At 46.7% G+C, this 17,695-nt stretch overlaps 2 pseudogenes across 1 annotated transcript; both read right to left on the bottom strand.

The window, feature by feature from the left end:
* Positions 1 to 347: 347 nt before the first annotated feature.
* LOC125505987 (disease resistance protein Pik-2-like) lies at positions 348 to 1,720 on the bottom strand (annotated as a pseudogene).
* A 729-nt stretch (positions 1,721 to 2,449) lies between these two features.
* Positions 2,450 to 17,694, bottom strand: LOC147990071 (putative disease resistance RPP13-like protein 3; annotated as a pseudogene). The gene is made up of 4 exons (XR_015619146.1): positions 17,465 to 17,694; positions 16,284 to 17,377; positions 14,851 to 15,473; positions 2,450 to 2,779 (listed from the first exon to the last, which is right to left on the bottom strand). The product of XR_015619146.1 is annotated as a putative disease resistance RPP13-like protein 3 (transcript).
* Between the last annotated feature and the right edge of the window lies 1 nt (position 17,695).

The following is a 17,695-nucleotide window of genomic DNA, read 5'->3' as shown; positions in this document are numbered from 1 at the left end:
GTCTGCCTTGATTGTTTCATCATTGGTGCCCTTAAGCAAGACTACCTTTAGTTCAGATAGATAATTGAGGCCAGTGAGCTGATAAGACGCACTGGAGCAGTCAAGCTTGAGCAGCTCAAGAATCTTCATCGATTTTGATCCAAAGGTTACATGTAAGTTGCTGGAGCTGCTAGCAATCTCAAGAATCTTCAGCATTTCGAAGGTGTCCAGCTGCTGCCCACACAACTCAACATAGAAATGGAGCCTGTCATCCCGAAGTTGTTTGACACGAAGGCGCAGAATGCATAATTTTGGTAGCTTGGCAAGGATCTTAATGTCACTTGGCTCCAAAGTGTCCATCTTCAGATTCAACTTCCTGAGCTTGCTAAGATTGCTCATTGATAGTGCCAGCTTGTCTTGAAGCCCATATAATTTAAGACTCTGTAGGTTCTCCCAAGGCATGGGGGTGTCATCCAAGTCCAAGCAACCTTGATTGTCCTTGTCAAGCCGCACCAACAAGGATTCCAAATGCACATGACCCGTGATTGCAGACAAGAACTCCTTGCTGTTATGCATGTTGATGCCAGACACTCCGAGCTTGCGCAATTGGGTGAGCTTCTTGAGCTCTTTCAGAGTGGCCTTCCCCCTTGAAGGCCGATGTTGACAACACCGAGCGTGTGCAGCGCCGTCAATTTTCCAATCCCTCTAGGCACCTCAACGCCAACTAGGCCATGACTTTTGCGGGACTGTGGCAACCAACTAGAGGATGCAGCCTGCGTTGATGCTGGGACCGTGGTACCAGCACGAATGTACTACAACCTGTGTAACTTGGTGATGCTGGTTGGCAGGGTGACAATGGAGGTGTGTCTCACATCCAGGCTCTGGAGCTGGCTCAGAACACCAAGTGAACTCGGCAGATGGAAGATATCGCTGCATCCTCGTAAAGAGAGAAACTTAAGGCGCCGCAGCCGCTTCACAATCTTCCTGAGGTCTTCATCCTTGACAGCTGATGCATCCTCCAAATCAAGCACCCGAACCAGCCTCATGTTTTTCGAGATCAAGAAGGATTCCCACTTTCCAAACACTGTCATTGACCGTAGCCGTGAGAAGTCAATGCTCTCGAATACAATCCTGTCTCTGTCCCAGTCTCTGTGTATGATAAGGTGGTGCCCTGTTCGCTGGGTCGTTAGGGCACAATTGGGCCCGAGTTCAAACACAAGGTTCTCTTCCATTCTCCGTGAGACGATGTACTCACGGATGAAGCCAGTGACCTGGCACCTTACCATCCTTGTCTCACCAAAGGCAGTGGTGCCGACCTCTGGTATCTGCTGGATTATGCTCAGCGCGAGGAGCTTGGAGAAGAACTTCTCACCCTGCTCCTCAGCGGATCTTTTCTCGTTGTCCCTAGAGTAACCCTCTGCAATCCACCTCCTAACTAGCCGCCTGCGCCTAATGTTACAACCTTGAGGAAAAATTGATAGATAAAAGATGCATGGCTTGAGTGAATCCGGACAATTACGGAAGTAGGAATGCATCCAATCAAATAGGGCTCGCAGACTATCATACTCCAGATTGGTCTCTAGATGCTGCATAAATCTGTGATTCAAGGAATGTACAGTATCCATCAATCCCACCGTCCGCGTGGCCAGTACAGCAGCTATGGCAACTATCATTTTGGGAAGACCTCCACACTTCAAAATAAGTTCATCCAGCGCTGAGTCTTTGTGATTATTTAAAGACGAAGATGACGCCTTCTTGCGTACCTATCAATTACATTGGCAAAACAATACATAAGTTTAAAAAGTGTAAGAATTATTAACTCCAGTTCATCGTCAAGGTAAATATCAATTACATTGGATTATAATGTTTCTGTTGCAGAATATAGAGTGAGTGATATTTGAACACATATTTTCATGCATGCATCAATTCAAAAAGATGCTTGCAAAATAAAAGGAAATTTTTTTCCATAAACCTAAATTTTCGAATTATGTGAATAGAAAATTCAAACTATATTTAGCATGGGGCATCCATTGCTAATTAAGTAAATGTTGATTTCCAAAACATGCGCCAACTGGAACTCGTCTCCCTTTTCCTGATTCTCATCTTCTTCGGCTTTTGCTACTTCTCTAACTTTGACAACTAATACAAAAAAGAAAACCTTAAAGTTGTTGGATCAAAATTGTACCATCGAGCTGTCAGGAATTTATTTTCAATGTTATACAAATTATATATTTTTATTAGCACACTAGTGTAAAATTGACTACATCAAACGTCTAGTCATATTTTTTTTATCTTTTCTTAGTTACGTTCCTGCCCATAACTTGTTCTACGTTCCAAAGCTTCTAAAAATATGATTTGTACATTTTATAAAATAGATGAAGAAATGGTCATAGATATTCAATGTGGTATATTATTTTCACTTGAAAAGATAATTATAAATATCAACGATCTGTACAGAAAAGGCCAGGTCTTCTTTGTAACTCAAGAAGTTTTTTTTTAGAACGAAGACGCCAGATGCGTCCGGCTTTAAATTAATAAAGCCCCAACGACAGCGTACCACAAACCAAGTCTTAATACAACACCAAAAGCCCTACCGGCTTGAGCACCAAAGTTCAGATGAGATTAAAAACAAGCCGCCAAACGAGATTACAGGGCAGAGTCCGTACAGAGCATGCAGGCCCGTCAAGCCACAAAAGAACCGAAGTCATGACTCCCTAGCCATCGCATACACTTGCGCCAGTCGTTGTTGGGCGGTCTTGATCAGCTCAGCATCCTTGCGCCTCCCCAACGGACTCCACTGCTGTAATAGAAGGTTACATTTGAAGATGATATTAGCCGGATGATTTGGGAAGCACCCTTCTATAGTAAACTTGTTCCTAGTTAACCATAAGGCCCAGAGAAGTGCCCCAACACAACTCCACATAACCCGATATGCTGGGCCCTTAATCGCATCAAGGAGATTGAAGAGCTCTGGAGCCGAGCGCGGGTCCCAAAGGACGCCTGCCGCGGTGCGGACAGCACTCCACGCAAACCTTGCTAACGGGCACCGGAAAAACACATGATTGGCATCCTCCGGTTCCCCACATAACGCACACAGACCCGTGGCCGGCCCATTACGTTTGGCTACGTTCAAGGAGGTGGGAAGCCTATCGTGAAACAGTTGCCATATGAAAAGCTTAATCTTCAAAGGCATCCGCGCTTTCCACAATCCTGCAATCACGGGTTGTGTCGGTCCTCGACACAACTTGCGGTATAAGGAGTTCACCGAGAATTTCCCGGAGTTAGTGAGCGACCAACTCACCGTGTCAGGTTGATCCGAAAGACCCACCGGTTCGATTAATTGCCTCAAGGCCGCGAGGCTTGCCTGCTCAGGTCCGTTGAGTTCCCGTTTGAACTGAATCTCAGGTGGCGTCGCGGCAAGCGCATCCGCCACCGATAACGCGGTGTCAACGGCAATATCGTACAACTCCCGGAATTCTATCCAAAGGGGTTGAGTACCTATCCAAAGGTCAGTCCAGAAACGCGCGGATCTGTTGGGGAACGTAGCATAAATTCAAAATTTTCCTACGTGTCACCAAGATCTATCTATGGAGAAACCAGCAACGAGGGGAAGGAGAGTGCATCTACATACCCTTGTAGATCGCTAAGCGGAAGCGTTCAAGTGAACGGGGTTGATGGAGTCGTACTCGTCGTGATTCAAATCACCGATGATCCTAGCGCCGAACGGACGGCACCTCCGCGTTCAACACACGTACGGAACGGAGACGTCTCCCACGCCTTGATCCAGCAGGGAGGAGGGAGAGGTTGATGGAGATCCAGCAGCACGACGGCGTGGTGGAAGTAGCGGGATTCCAACAGGGCTTCGCTAAGCGCTGCGGGAGGAGGGAGATGTGTCACGGGAGGGAGAGGGAGGCGCCAGGCCTTAGGTTTGGTTGCTCCTCCTTTTCCCCACTATATATAGGGCCAAGGGAGAGGGGGGAGGCGCAGCCCTTGCCCCTTCCTCCAAGGAAGGATGCGGCCAAGGGGGGGAGGAGTCCATCCTCCCCAAGGCACCTCGGAGGTGCCTTCCCCCTTTAGGACTCTCCCCTTTTTCTCTTCTCTTGGCGCATGGGCCTCTTGGGGCTGGTGCCCTTGGCCCATATAGGCCAAGGCGCACCCCCTACAGCCCATGTGGCCCCCCGAGGTAGGTGGCCCCACCCGGTGGACCCCCGGGACCCTTCCGGTGGTCCCGGTACAATACCGGTGACCCCGAAACTTGTCCCGATGGCCGAAATAGCACTTCCTATATATAATTCTTTACCTCCGGACCATTCCGGAACTCCTCGTGACGTCCGGGATCTCATCCGGGACTCCGAACAACTTTCGGGTTACCGCATACTAATATCTCTATAACCCTAGCATCACCGAACCTTAAGTGTGTAGACCCTACGGGTTCGGGAGACATGCAGACATGACCGAGACGTTCTCCGGTCAATAACCAACAGCGGGATCTGGATACCCATGTTGGCTCCCACATGTTCCACGATGATCTCATCGGATGAACCACGATGTCAAGGACTTAATCAATCCCGTATACAATTCCCTTTGTGTAGCGGTATTGTACTTGCCCGAGATTCGATCGTCGGTATCCCTATACCTTGTTCAATCTCGTTACCGGCAAGTCTCTTTACTCGTTCCGTAACACATCATCCCGTGATCAACTCCTTGATCACATTGTGCACATTATGATGATGTCCTACCGAGTGGGCCCAGAGATACCTCTCCGTTTACACGGAGTGACAAATCCCAGTCTCGATTCGTGCCAACCCAACAGACACTTTCGGAGATACCTGTAGTGTACCTTTATAGCCACCCAGTTACGTTGTGACGTTTGGTACACCCAAAGCACTCCTACGGTATCCGGGAGTTGCACAATCTCATGGTCTAAGGAAATGATACTTGACATTAGAAAAGCTTTAGCGTACGAACTACATGATCGTGTGCTATGCTTAGGATTGGGTCTTGTCCATCACATCATTCTCCTAATGATGTGATCCCGTTATCAATGACATCCAATGTCCATGGTCAGGAAACCGTAACCATCTATTGATCAACGAGCTAGTCAACTAGTGGCTTACTAGGGACATGGTGTTGTCTATGTATCCACACATGTATCTGAGTTTCCTATCAATACAATTCTAGCATGGATAATAAACGATTATCATGAACAAGGAAATATAATAATAACTAATTTATTATTGCCTCTAGGGCATATTTCCAACAGTCTCCCACTTGCACTAGAGTCAATAATCTAGTTCACATCGCCATGTGATTAACACTCACAGGTCACATCGCCATGTGACTAACACCCAAAGAGTTCTGGGTTTGATCATGTTGCTTGTGAGAGAGGTTTTAGTCAACGGGTCTGAACCTTTCAGATCCGTGTGTGCTTCACAAATCTCTATGTCATCTCCTAGATGCAGCTACCACGTTCTATTTGGAGCTATTCCAAATAACTGTTCTACTATACGAATCCAGTTTACTACTCAGAATAATCTGGATTAGTGTCAAAGTTTGCATCGGCGTAACCCTTTACGACGAACTCTTTTACCACCTCCATAATCGAGAAAATTCCTTAGTCCACTAGTTACTAAGGATAACTTTGACCACTGTCCTGTGATCCGTTCTTGGATCACTCTTGTACCCCTTGACTGACTCATGGCAAGGCACACTTCAGGTGCGGCACACAGCATAGCATACTGTAGAGCCTATGTCTTAAGCATAGGGGACGACCTTCGTCCTTTCTCTCTATTCTGCCGTGGTCGAGCTTTAAGTCTTAACTTCATACCTTACAACTCAGGCAAGAACTCCTTCTTTGACTGATCCATCTTGAACAACTTCAAGATCATGTCAAGGTATGTGCTCATTTGAAAGTACCATTATGCGTTTTGATCTATCCTTATAGATCTTGATGCTCAATGTTCAAGTAGCTTAATCTAGGCTTTCCATTGAAAAAGACTTTCCCAATAACCCTATATGCTTTCCAGAAATTCTACATCATTTCTGATCAACAATGTGTCAACAACATATACTCATCAGAAATTCTATAGTGCTCCCACTCACTTCTTTGGAAATACAAGTTTCTCATAAACTTTGTATACACCCAAAACTTTGATCATCTTATCAAAGCATACATTCCAACTCCGAGATGCTTACTCCAGTCCTTAGAAGGATTACTGGAGCTTTGCATACTTATTAGCATCTTTCAGGATTGACAAAACCTTCCGGTTTGTATCACATACAACCTTTCCTCAAAAAAAACGTCGAGGAAACAATGTTTTTTGACATCCTATCTGCAAGATTTCATAAATAATGCAGTAATCGCTAATATAATTCCAACAGACTCTTAGCATCGCTACGAGTGAGAAAGTCTCATCGTAGTCAACTCCTTGAACTTGTCGGAAAACATCTTAACGACAAGTCGAGCTTTCTTAATGGTGACATTTACCATCATTGTCCGTCTTCCTTTTAAAATCCATCTGCACTCAATAGCCTTACGACCATCGAGCCGTTCTGCCAAAGTCTACACTTTGTTTTCATACATGGATCCTCTCTCGGATTTTATGGCCTCGAGCCATTTATCGGAATTCAGGCCCACCATCGCTTCTCCATAGCTCGTAGGTTCATTGTTGTCTAGCAACATGACTTCCAAGACAGGATTACGTACTACTCTGAGGTAGTACGCATCCTTGTCATCCCACGAGGTTTGGGAGTGACTTGATCCGAAGTCTCATGATCAATATCATAAGCTTCCACTTCAATTGGTGTAGGTGCCACAGGAGCAACTCTTTGTGCCCTGCTATACACTAGTTGAAGTGACGGTTCAATAACCTCATCAAGTCTCCACCATCCTCCTACTCAATTCTTTCGAGAGAAACTTTTCCTCGAGAAAGGACCCGATTCTAGAAACAATCCTTTATTGCTTTAAGATCTGAGACAGGAGGTATACCCAACTATTTTTGGGTTGTCCTATGAAGATGCATTTATCCGCTTTGGGTTCGAGCTTATCAGCCTGAAACTTTTTCACATAAGCGTCACAGCCCCAAACTTTTTAAGAAATGACAGCTTAGGTTTCTCTAAACCATAGTTCATACGGTGTCATCTCATCGGAATTACGTGGTGCCCCCCTTTTAAAGTGAATGTGGTTGTCTCTAATGCCTAACCCATAAACTATTGTGGTAATTCGATAAGAGACATAATGGTATGCATCATATCCAATAAGGTGCAGTTATGATGTTCGGACACACCATCACACTATGGTGTTCCAGGCTGTATCAGTTGTGAAACGATTTCCACAATGTCTTAATTCTGTGCCAAACTCGTAATTCAGATATTCATCTCTATGATCATATCATAGATATTTTATCCTCTTGTCACGACGATCTTTCAACTTCACCCTAAAATTACTTGAACCTTTCAATAATTCAGACTCGTGATTCATCAAGTAAATATACTCAACATCTACTCAAGTCATCTGTGAAGTAAGAACATAACGATATCCACTACATGCCTCGGCACTCATTGGACTGCACACATCAAAATGCATTACTTCCAACAAGTTGCTTTCTAGTTCCATCTTACTGAAAACGAGGCTTTCAGTCATCTTGCCCATGTGGTATGATTTGCATGTCTCAAGTGATTCAAAATCAAGCGAGTACAAAACGGTCCATTTGCATGGAGTTTCTTCATGCATATATACCAATAGACATGGTTCGCATGTCCCAAACTTTTAAAAAACGAGTGAGCCCAAAGATCCATCAACATGGAGCTTCTTCATGCGTTTTATACCGATATGACTTATGTGGCAGTGCCACAAGTAGGTGGTACTATCATTACTATCTTTTGGCATGAACATGTGTATCACTACGATCGAGATTCTATAAACCATTCATTATAGGTGCAAGACCATTGAAGGTATTATTCAAATAAACAGAGTAACCATTATTCTCCTTAAATGAATAACCGTATTGCGATAGACATAATCCAATCATGTCTATGCTCAACGCAAACACCAATCTCGATGGTAGAGGGAGCGTGCGATGCTTGATCATATCAACATTGAGAACACTTCCAACACATATCGTCAGCTCACCTTTAGCTAGTCTCCGTTTATTCCGTAGCCTTTTGTTTCGAGTTACTAACACTTAGCAACCGAACCGGTATCTAATACCCTGGTGCTACTAGGAGTACTAGTAAAGTACACATCAACACAATGTATATCCAATATACTTCTATCGACCTTGCCAGCCTTCTCATCTACCAAGTATCTAGGTTAATTCTGCTCCAGTGGCTGTTCCCCTTATTACAGAAGCACTCAGTCTCGAGTTTGGGTTCAACCTTGGGTTTCTTCACTAGAGCAGCAGCTGAATTGCCGTTTCATGAAGTATCCCTTTGTTCCCTTGCCCTTCTTGAAACTAGTGGTTTCACCAACCAACAACGATTGATTCTCCTTCTTGATTTCTACTTTTGTGGTGTCAAACATCGCGAATATCTCAAGGATCATCATACATGTCCCTGATATATTATAGTTCATCACGAAGCTCTAGCAGCTTGGTGGTAATGACTTCGGAGAAACATCACTATCTTATCTGGAAGATCAACTCCCACTTGATTCAAATGATTGTTGTACTCAGACAATCCGAGCACAAGCTCAACAATTGAACTTTTCTCCTTAGTTTGCAGGTTAAGAAAATCGTCGGAGGTCTTATACCTCTTGACATGGGCACAAGCCTGAAATCCCAATTTCAGCCCTCGAAACATCTCATATGTTCCGCGACGTTTCAAAAACATCTTTGGTGCCTCAATTCTAAACCATTTAACTGAACTATCACGTAGTTATCAAGACGTGTATGTCAGATGTTCGCAACATCCACAGACGACGTTCGAGGTTCAACACACTGAGCGGTGCATTAAGGACATAAGACTTCTAAGAAGCAATGAGGACAATCCTCAGTTTACGGACCTAGTCCGCATAATTGCTACTATCAACTTTCAACTAATTTTTCTCTAGGAACATAACTAAACAGTAGAACTATAGCATGAGCTACGACATAATTTGCAAAATCCTTTTGACTATGTTCAGAATAATTAAGTTCATCTTATGAACTCTCACTTAGATAGACATCCCTCTAGTCATCTAAGCGATTACATGATCCGAGTCAACTAGGCCGTGTCCGATCATCACGTGAGATGGACTAGTCATCATCGGTGAACATCTTCATGTTGATCGTATCTACCATACGACTCATGCTCGACCTTTCGGTCTCTGTGTTCCGAGGCCATGTCTGTACATGCTAGGCTCGTCAAGTTAACCCTAAGTGTTTTTGCTGTGTTCCGAGGCCATGTCTATACATGCTAGGCTCGTCAACACCCGTTGTATGTGAACGTAAGGATCTATCAAACCCGATCATCACGGTGTGCTTCGAAACGACGAACTATAGCAACGGTGCACAGTTAGGGGAGAACACTTCTTGAAATTTTAATGAGGGATCATCTTATTTACTACCGTCGTTCTAAGCAAATAAGATGTATAAACATGATAAACATCACATGCAATCAAATAATAGTGACATGATATGGCCAATATCATATAGCTCCTTTGATCTCCATCTTGGTGCTCCATGATCATCTTGTCACCGGCATGACACCATGATCTCCATCATTGTGTCTCCATGAAGTTGTCACGTCATCTATTACTTCTACTACTACAGCTAACGGTTAGCAATAAAGTAAAGTAATTACATGACGTTTATGTTGACACGCAGGTCATAAATAAATTAAGACAACTCCTATGGCTCCTGCCGGTTGTCATACTCATCGACATGCAAGTCGTGATTCCTATTACAAGAACATGATCAATCTCATACATCACATATATCATTCATCACATCCTTTTGGCCATATCACATCACATAGCATACCCTGCAAAAACAAGTTAGACGTCCTCTAATTGTTGTTTGCATGTTTTACGTGGCTGCTATGGGTTTCTAGCAAGAACGTTTCTTACCTACGCAAAAACCACAACGTGATATGCCAATTGCTATTTACCCTTCATAAGGACCCTTTTCATCGAATCCGATCCGACTAAAGTAGGAGAGACAGACACCCGCTAGCCACCTTATGCAACTAGTGCATGTCAGTCGGTGGAACCAGTCTCACGTAAGAGTATGTGTAAGGTCGGTCCGGGCCGCTTCATCCCACGATGCCGCCGAATCAAGATAAGACTAGTAACGGCAAGCATATTGAACAAAATCAACGCCCACAACTACTTTGTGTTCTACTCGTGCATAGAAACTACGCATAGACCTAGCTCATGATGCCACTGTTGGGGAACGTAGCATAAATTCAAAATTTTCCTACGTGTCACCAAGATCTATCTATGGAGAAACCAGCAACGAGGGGAAGGAGAGTGCATCTACATACCCTTGTAGATCGCTAAGCGGAAGCGTTCAAGTGAACGGGGTTGATGGAGTCATACTCGTCGTGATTCAAATCACCGATGATCCTAGCGCCGAACGGACGGCACCTCCGCGTTCAACACACGTACGGAACGGAGACGTCTCCCACGCCTTGATCCAGCAAGGAGGAGGGAGAGGTTGATGGAGATCCAGCAGCACGACGGCGTGGTGGAAGTAGCGGGATTCCAACAGGGCTTCGCTAAGCGCTGCGGGAGGAGGGAGATGTGTCACGGGAGGGAGAGGGAGGCGCCAGGCCTTAGGTTTGGTTGCTGCTCCTTTTCCCCACTATATATAGGGCCAAGGGAGAGGGGGGAGGCGCAGCCCTTGCCCCTTCCTCCAAGGAAGGGTACGGCCAAGGGGGGGAGGAGTCCATCCTCCCCAAGGCACCTCGGAGGTGCCTTCCCCTTTAGGACTCTCCCCTTTAGGCCGAAATAGCACTTCCTATATATAATTCTTTACCTCCGGACCATTCCGGAACTCCTCGTGACGTCCGGGATCTCATCCGGGACTCCGAACAACTTTCGGGTTACCGCATACTAATATCTCTATAACCCTAGCGTCACCGAACCTTAAGTGTGTAGACCCTACGGGTTCGGGAGACATGCAGACATGACCGAGACGTTCTCCGGTCAATAACCAACAGCGGGATCTGGATACCCATGTTGGCTCCCACATGTTCCACGATGATCTCATCGGATGAACCACGATATCAAGGACTTAATCAATCCCGTATACAATTCCCTTTGTGTAGCGGTATTGTACTTGCCCGAGATTCGATCGTCGGTATCCCTATACCTTGTTCAATCTCGTTACCGGCAAGTCTCTTTACTCGTTCCGTAACACATCATCCCGTGATCAACTCCTTGATCACATTGTGCACATTATGATGATGTCCTACCGAGTGGGCCCAGAGATACCTCTTTGTTTACACGGAGTGACAAATCCCAGTCTCGATTCGTGCCAACCCAACAGACACTTTCGGAGATACCTGTAGTGTACCTTTATAGCCACCCAGTTACGTTGTGACGTTTGGTACACCCAAAGCACTCCCACGGTATCCGGGAGTTGCAAAATCTCATGGTCTAAGGAAATGATACTTGACATTAGAAAAGCTTTAGCATACGAACTACATGATCTTGTGCTATGCTTAGGATTGGGTCTTGTCCATCACATCATTCTCCTAATGATGTGATCCCGTTATCAATGACATCCAATGTCCATGGTCAGGAAACCGTAACCATCTATTGATCAACGAGCTAGTCAACTAGTGGCTTACTAGGGACATGGTGTTGTCTATGTATCCACACATGTATCTGAGTTTCCTATCAATACAATTCTAGCATGGATAATAAACGATTATCATGAACAAGGAAATATAATAATAACTAATTTATTATTGCCTCTAGGGCATATTTCCAACAGGATCTGCCGTTCCCAACAGCAAATTTTGCCCCCATGGCAAAAGCTGGTTTGATCAACTGAAGATCATTCCAAAACGGTGAGCCCCTTGCCCCTCCTTCAAAAAAATTCCCGTTAGGAAAATATTTGGCCTGTAGGAGATCGACCCACAACCCGGATGCCCCCTGGGTGATTTTCCAAATCCATTTGCACATCAGCGCGATGTTAAGCCATCTGGAATTGGTGATCCCGAGACCGCCCAAGTCCTTGGGCCGGCATACCCAGGCCCATTTAACCATGTGGTATTTGTGGTGCGGGCCAGTTCCTTCCCAAAAGAACTTGGCTCGAGGCGTGTCGAACTTGGCATGGACCCCTTCTACAAGCAGAAACAGCCCCATGGCAAACATCGGCAAAGAAGACAGGATGGAATTTGTGAGCACTAGCCTCGCCGCTTTCGACAAAAATTTTCCCCGCCAAGGACAGACCCTAGTCCTCACTTTGGCGCATAGAGGCTCCCAATCCTCTATCGTGGGTCGTTTGGTGTCTACCGGGAGGCCCAGATAAGTGAACGGGAATTTGCCCACTTTGCAGTTGAGCAAATCCGCAATGCGCCTTCCCTTCTCGGCCTCGATCCCCATCGAGAGCACCTCGCATTTGTGGAAGTTAATTTTGAGGCCCGACATGAGCTCAAAACTGAGAAGAATCGCCTTGACCGCAGCAATGCTATGTAGGTCCGGACGAAACAGCAGTAGCGTGTCATCCGCGTACTGCAAGTGGGTCACTCCCCCTAGAATGAGATGTCCTACCAACCCTTTGATATGACCAGCCTCCGCCGCTTTCCTCAGCATTGAGGACAGCGCATCAACTACAAAGTTGAACAGGAGGGGGGAAAACGGATCCCCTTGCCTGAGGCCTCTCGCTTGTTCCGAAAGAAGTGCCCTACTTCTCCGTTCACCGAAATAGCAGTTTGTCCTCCCGAGACCAATTGCATGACGCGGTGCACCCAAACAGCGGAGAAACCCCGGCTGAGTAGCACCTGACGGAGGAAATTCCAATTAACCCGATCGTAAGCCTTTTCGAAGTCTAGCTTTAACAGCACCGCCGGTTCCTTAGTTCGTTTGAGTTCGTGTATAATCTCCTGAAGGGCTAGAGGGCCCTCAAGAATATTGCGACCACGAATGAACGCGGATTGGTTGCAATGGATCACACGATGCGCGATCGGAACTAACCTAGTCGCACACGCTTTGGCACAAATTTTAAACGAAACGTTGATGAGCGCAATGGGGCGGAATTGTCTAATATCGTCGGCCCCTTGAACCTTTGGTATGAGCGATAACACTCCAAAGTTGAGGCGCGATATATCTACCAACCCGCGCATAAACCCATTGCAGATCTCGAAAATCGGGCCCCTAAGTAAGGGCCAGAACCGTTTAAACATTGCCACCGGCCACCCGTCCGGGCCGGGGGCCGTGTCCGCCTTCATACCCATCAGTGTGGCATCGATTTCTTCGGGAAGGAACGCTAGCCCCAGTCCCTCGTTCTCGCAGTCCAGCACCCGTTGCCCTGCTTCCCACACATCCGCATTCAGACCAGCCCTCTGGTCCTCGCACGTCCCCATCAACTTAATGTAGAAGTCGTAAATATGCTGAGAGATGTCCTCTTGTCGCAACAGAAGCCCCTGCTCCGATTGCAACCTTAGGATAGAACATTTACGACGTCGGCCATTAGCGTAGGCTTGGAAATACTTGGTATTAGCATCCCCTTTGAGGATCCATTTCAAGCCACTACGATGACACCAATATTCCTCCTCTGCTCGCAACGACGCTTCGACCTGACTTTCCAGGTCGTATCGATGGGCCCATTGCGTCTCCGAAAGGTCCCGAATATCTGCCTGGGAATCGATCGTTGCGATCTCCGCTAGTATGGCGGCTCTGTGTGCTTTGTCGGACCTTCCCAGGTTAGCGCCCCATCCCTTGAGACTTGCCCTGAGTCGCCCGCCGGCAGCATTCCAGAACTCCATCGGGCCACGCTGGGACCCCACTTGACTCACGCACACCCGCCACTTCTCCCTGAAGAGCTCCTCGAAGCCTGGCACCTCTAACCATGCCGTTTCGAAGAAAAAACGGGGGCTACATCGCACTCTATCCTTCCCCGAGGAGTACACCAGAGGTACATGGTCTGACCCAATCCGAGTCTCCGCGACCAGAGTGCAGAGGGGAAAACCCATTTCCCAATCCGGAGACATGAACACACGATCCAGCACAGAGCGTACCGGGTCTAATTGCTTGTTTGTCCATGTGAATCGAGCGCCCGTTCTGGCCACCTCCCTGAGGGCCATCGAGGCGATCGCAGCGTTAAACATAGCCACCCGAGGCCAGTTTATGTTACTGTTACTCTTGTCCGCATCCGACCTAATCAGGTTGAAATCGCCTCCCACCAGGACAGGAAGCGTTGCCTCAGTCACGGAGTGAACTTTGGCTTGGAGTTCTCCCAAGAACTCCGCCGATCTCGAGTGATCGGCCGGCCCATTATTAGTGCTTTCTTGTATAGCTCACATAGTAAATTATTATAATTTTACAAATTTCATTGTTGGTGCAGATCTATATCTATGCTTAGTAATATAAAAAGCACGAGTTGGTAGAAAATACTTCAGATCTATGAGGCAATCGAATTCTTTAATTCAATAGCATAACAATTTATCCAATGGTTGTGGACAAATGCCATGCCCTCCCCTAATGAATGTAATGCTAATATCATCATAATTGTACTTATTTCCTCATAATTACTATCTAATATCACGTTCGTTGAATTTGTCTATAAGATGATATTTCTACACGAGTACTAAAAAATTGTTCAAGTTTTTGCTCTGAGGATCCCATGTTGTCTGGAATCTTTGTAAAACTAGGCATATACTACTTCCCTCCGTCCCATAATGTAATGAAGCGCCCCTTTTTGAAAAAGTGATAAGAAAACACACCTCTTTCCTGAAGAGATCAAAGGCTGCAGCAGCTTCCAGACCTTTCACATAAGCACTTGCTCTTTGTTATTTGCGCAGTATGTGGCGACGCTTGCCTCAGTTGTAATGACGATGATAACACTTGTAGAAGATCTGGATACCAAGGCAGCCTGTATCAAGTCCCATTCTTCTTTAGACCGGAGACCATCAATAACCACGAGACACTGGTGCTGTCTTAGAAGCTCTTGACACTCTCTGATGGGGTCTTTCTCCGAATGAAAATCCAAAAGTAAGCCTCGACAAAAATCTCTTAGATTGAAAGGATGGGATACATCCACATCCACCCAGCTGTACTTGTTGAACTGGTTGGTGTGGAGCATTCTGTCACAGTACAAGTTTCTGACAAGAACTGATTTTCCAATGCCGGCTATCCCCCAAACAGATACCACCTGGGAATGGCTAAAACGTGCCTGAGCTGTATACCTGCGAAGTTCATTCATCTCCGAGTCGCGCCCAACAAGGGGATGATTGCTCATCCAATCTGCGACGGCTTCGCTATCGGAGGGGATTTCTCCATAGGAGGAATTTTGGCTCACTTGAGACGCAACTGATTCCAAGTGTATATCTCCGTAGTGTTGAGAACCCTGCAGGTGGGCAGAGCTTGTTAACACGCAAGAACTACTGAGACAAGGTACATATAACTAAGGACTTCCTTACAAATTGTAAAACCAATAGGGTCTGTCTGTCACATCTAACCTGATCTTCACTATGTTTGTGGTCTATTTTTTTTGTCTCGGCTTTTTTTGTTCCTTGTTGCTACCTTATTTGTGAGAGGTTAGATGTGACATCCTTAGAAAACATCTAGACGTGAATTAGACAAACTGAAACCAATATATGCCTAAAAATATTTTCAAGATAAAAATACAGTGATTACCATGCGCCTTATATTTTGCAAGACACATGATTTTAATCTATGATGCAATGTGTTTCTACCCACACAAATGCCTAGGTCACCATTCTAGTTCTACATAAAGACATATAGCAATGAGCCAACGATCAAAGGGTCTATGGGCCTTATATTTTGTAAGAAATATGTGTTTAAACTGAACTTTGTTTTTACATAATGAAATGCCAACTTGGCTGGCCTGGCACCAGTGGATGGATGCTCACAGCCTAAATTATTCCCAAGTCCAACAGACTGTTGAAAAAGGTATAAAACCAGCAAGCAAGTAGACTTATGACATGAAAACGCTATCAGTCAAAAAAATTACTTGAAAATTATTTGCATATCAACATATTTTTCATAAAGACATGTACTATATTAGTAATAATCAAAGATTCTTTCTAGAAGAAGGGTTCCATCCATGTCCAAGCCTACTTTGCTTAAGAGAGAAACACGGGATTTCTTCAAAATATGTAAGCGCCGTTGTTAATTACGTACGGTACGTCGGTACCTCTTTGAAGAAGGCGCAAACCGAGTGATTAGATGAGAAGTGCTTGAGCTCCATCGGTTGGTACGAGTGTCCGATGCACAAGCTTGCGATCTCAAAATGCTGCGTGGACACGATGATCCAGCTGCCATTCCCCATGTCCGGAAGGAAGGTCCTCACAGCATCCCAATCCAGCATGTCGGTGAGGTTGTCCAAGACGACGAGGTACGTCTTGGTGTTGACCTGGTGCACGAACTCCCTGAGGAGATCCTCCTCGTGCTTGCCCTTCATTTTGGTGAGCACATGTGCGCCCACGTCTGCTCCTTGTAGCTCGCCGGAGCGGCAGGCGTCCGCGGCGTAGACCTGAGCCATGAAGTGGCGCAAGAAGTCGTCGGGGTTGAAGGGATGCGTGAGCTTGACCCAGGCGCGGCAGGCGAAGTTCTGGCAGATTTCTGGGTCGTTGTACGCCTTGCGGATGATGGAGGTGGTCCCGAGATCGCCGCCGGTCCCCCACACGGAGATCACCTGCAGGAGCTGAGGGTCGGCGTTGCCTTTGTTGGTGATGAGCTGCGTGAGGTCCCCCGGGCCTTGCTGCCTCCTGGCGGCGTCCCTCGCCAGGGCGAGCATGCTGGAGCTGGACGCGGTGACGGCGGGAGGATTGGATCCGACGTTGCCGCCGTTGAGATTGTAGCGCGTATTCCTGATGCACACGCACTCCATCCTGGCCTTGAGCTGGTCGATCTCCTCGACCGCCTCGTTGAGGGGAATGGCGGGCGCCATGCACAAGGGCACCATGCGCCACCACCACCTCGTCCCCTGGTCGAGGTGGACAACGAAGCCGATACAGTCCTCCACGTCATAGGCCAGGTCCCGCACCTGCCTCACCCAGGTCATGGCCACCTGGCTGTCCACGCGCTCTGCAGTGGCGTCCACGAAGAAGGAGCGCATCATCTCGAACTCGTCGGTGATGAGCACCAGGTCACGCTTGGCGCTCCGCCGCAGCTTGGCCTCCTCCTGGATCGCCGATTTGACGTTGGTCAGCGCGCCGTCCACCATGGACTTGGCCAGCCCAAAGCCCAGGCTGTCCGTCATGGCGCTCGATCTCGATTGATGCCGCGCTGGAGCGAGACCAGATCAAGGTGTTAGCGCGCGATCGGCATTGTAAACGAAATCATCAACGGAAAATTGAACCATTCATTCAGTACCTGCTGGCTGAAGCTGAATAGAACTCCTCCTCGGCGCCGGATTCCTCAGTCTCAAGCTCTCACAATCGCCGGCGGCAGCTGCAAATGATACGTGGACGAGATATCTCTACCAGGAGGGAGGGGTGAACATGCAAAGACAAGGGTGGGAGTCTTGGCCTCTTGGGCTCCTACTTGCTGCGCATCTTCTCACTTTTCCATGTTTCAAGCGCGTGAAGACTGAAGACGACCGAG

The sequence above is a fragment of the Triticum urartu genome, chromosome 1A, assembly GCF_056163025.1.
Source record: "Triticum urartu cultivar PI428250 chromosome 1A, HENAU_Tu73, whole genome shotgun sequence".
NCBI lineage: Eukaryota > Viridiplantae > Streptophyta > Magnoliopsida > Poales > Poaceae > Triticum > Triticum urartu.
The sequence above is the reverse complement of the archived record's forward strand: the minus strand, read 5'-3'. Positions and strand labels throughout refer to the sequence as shown.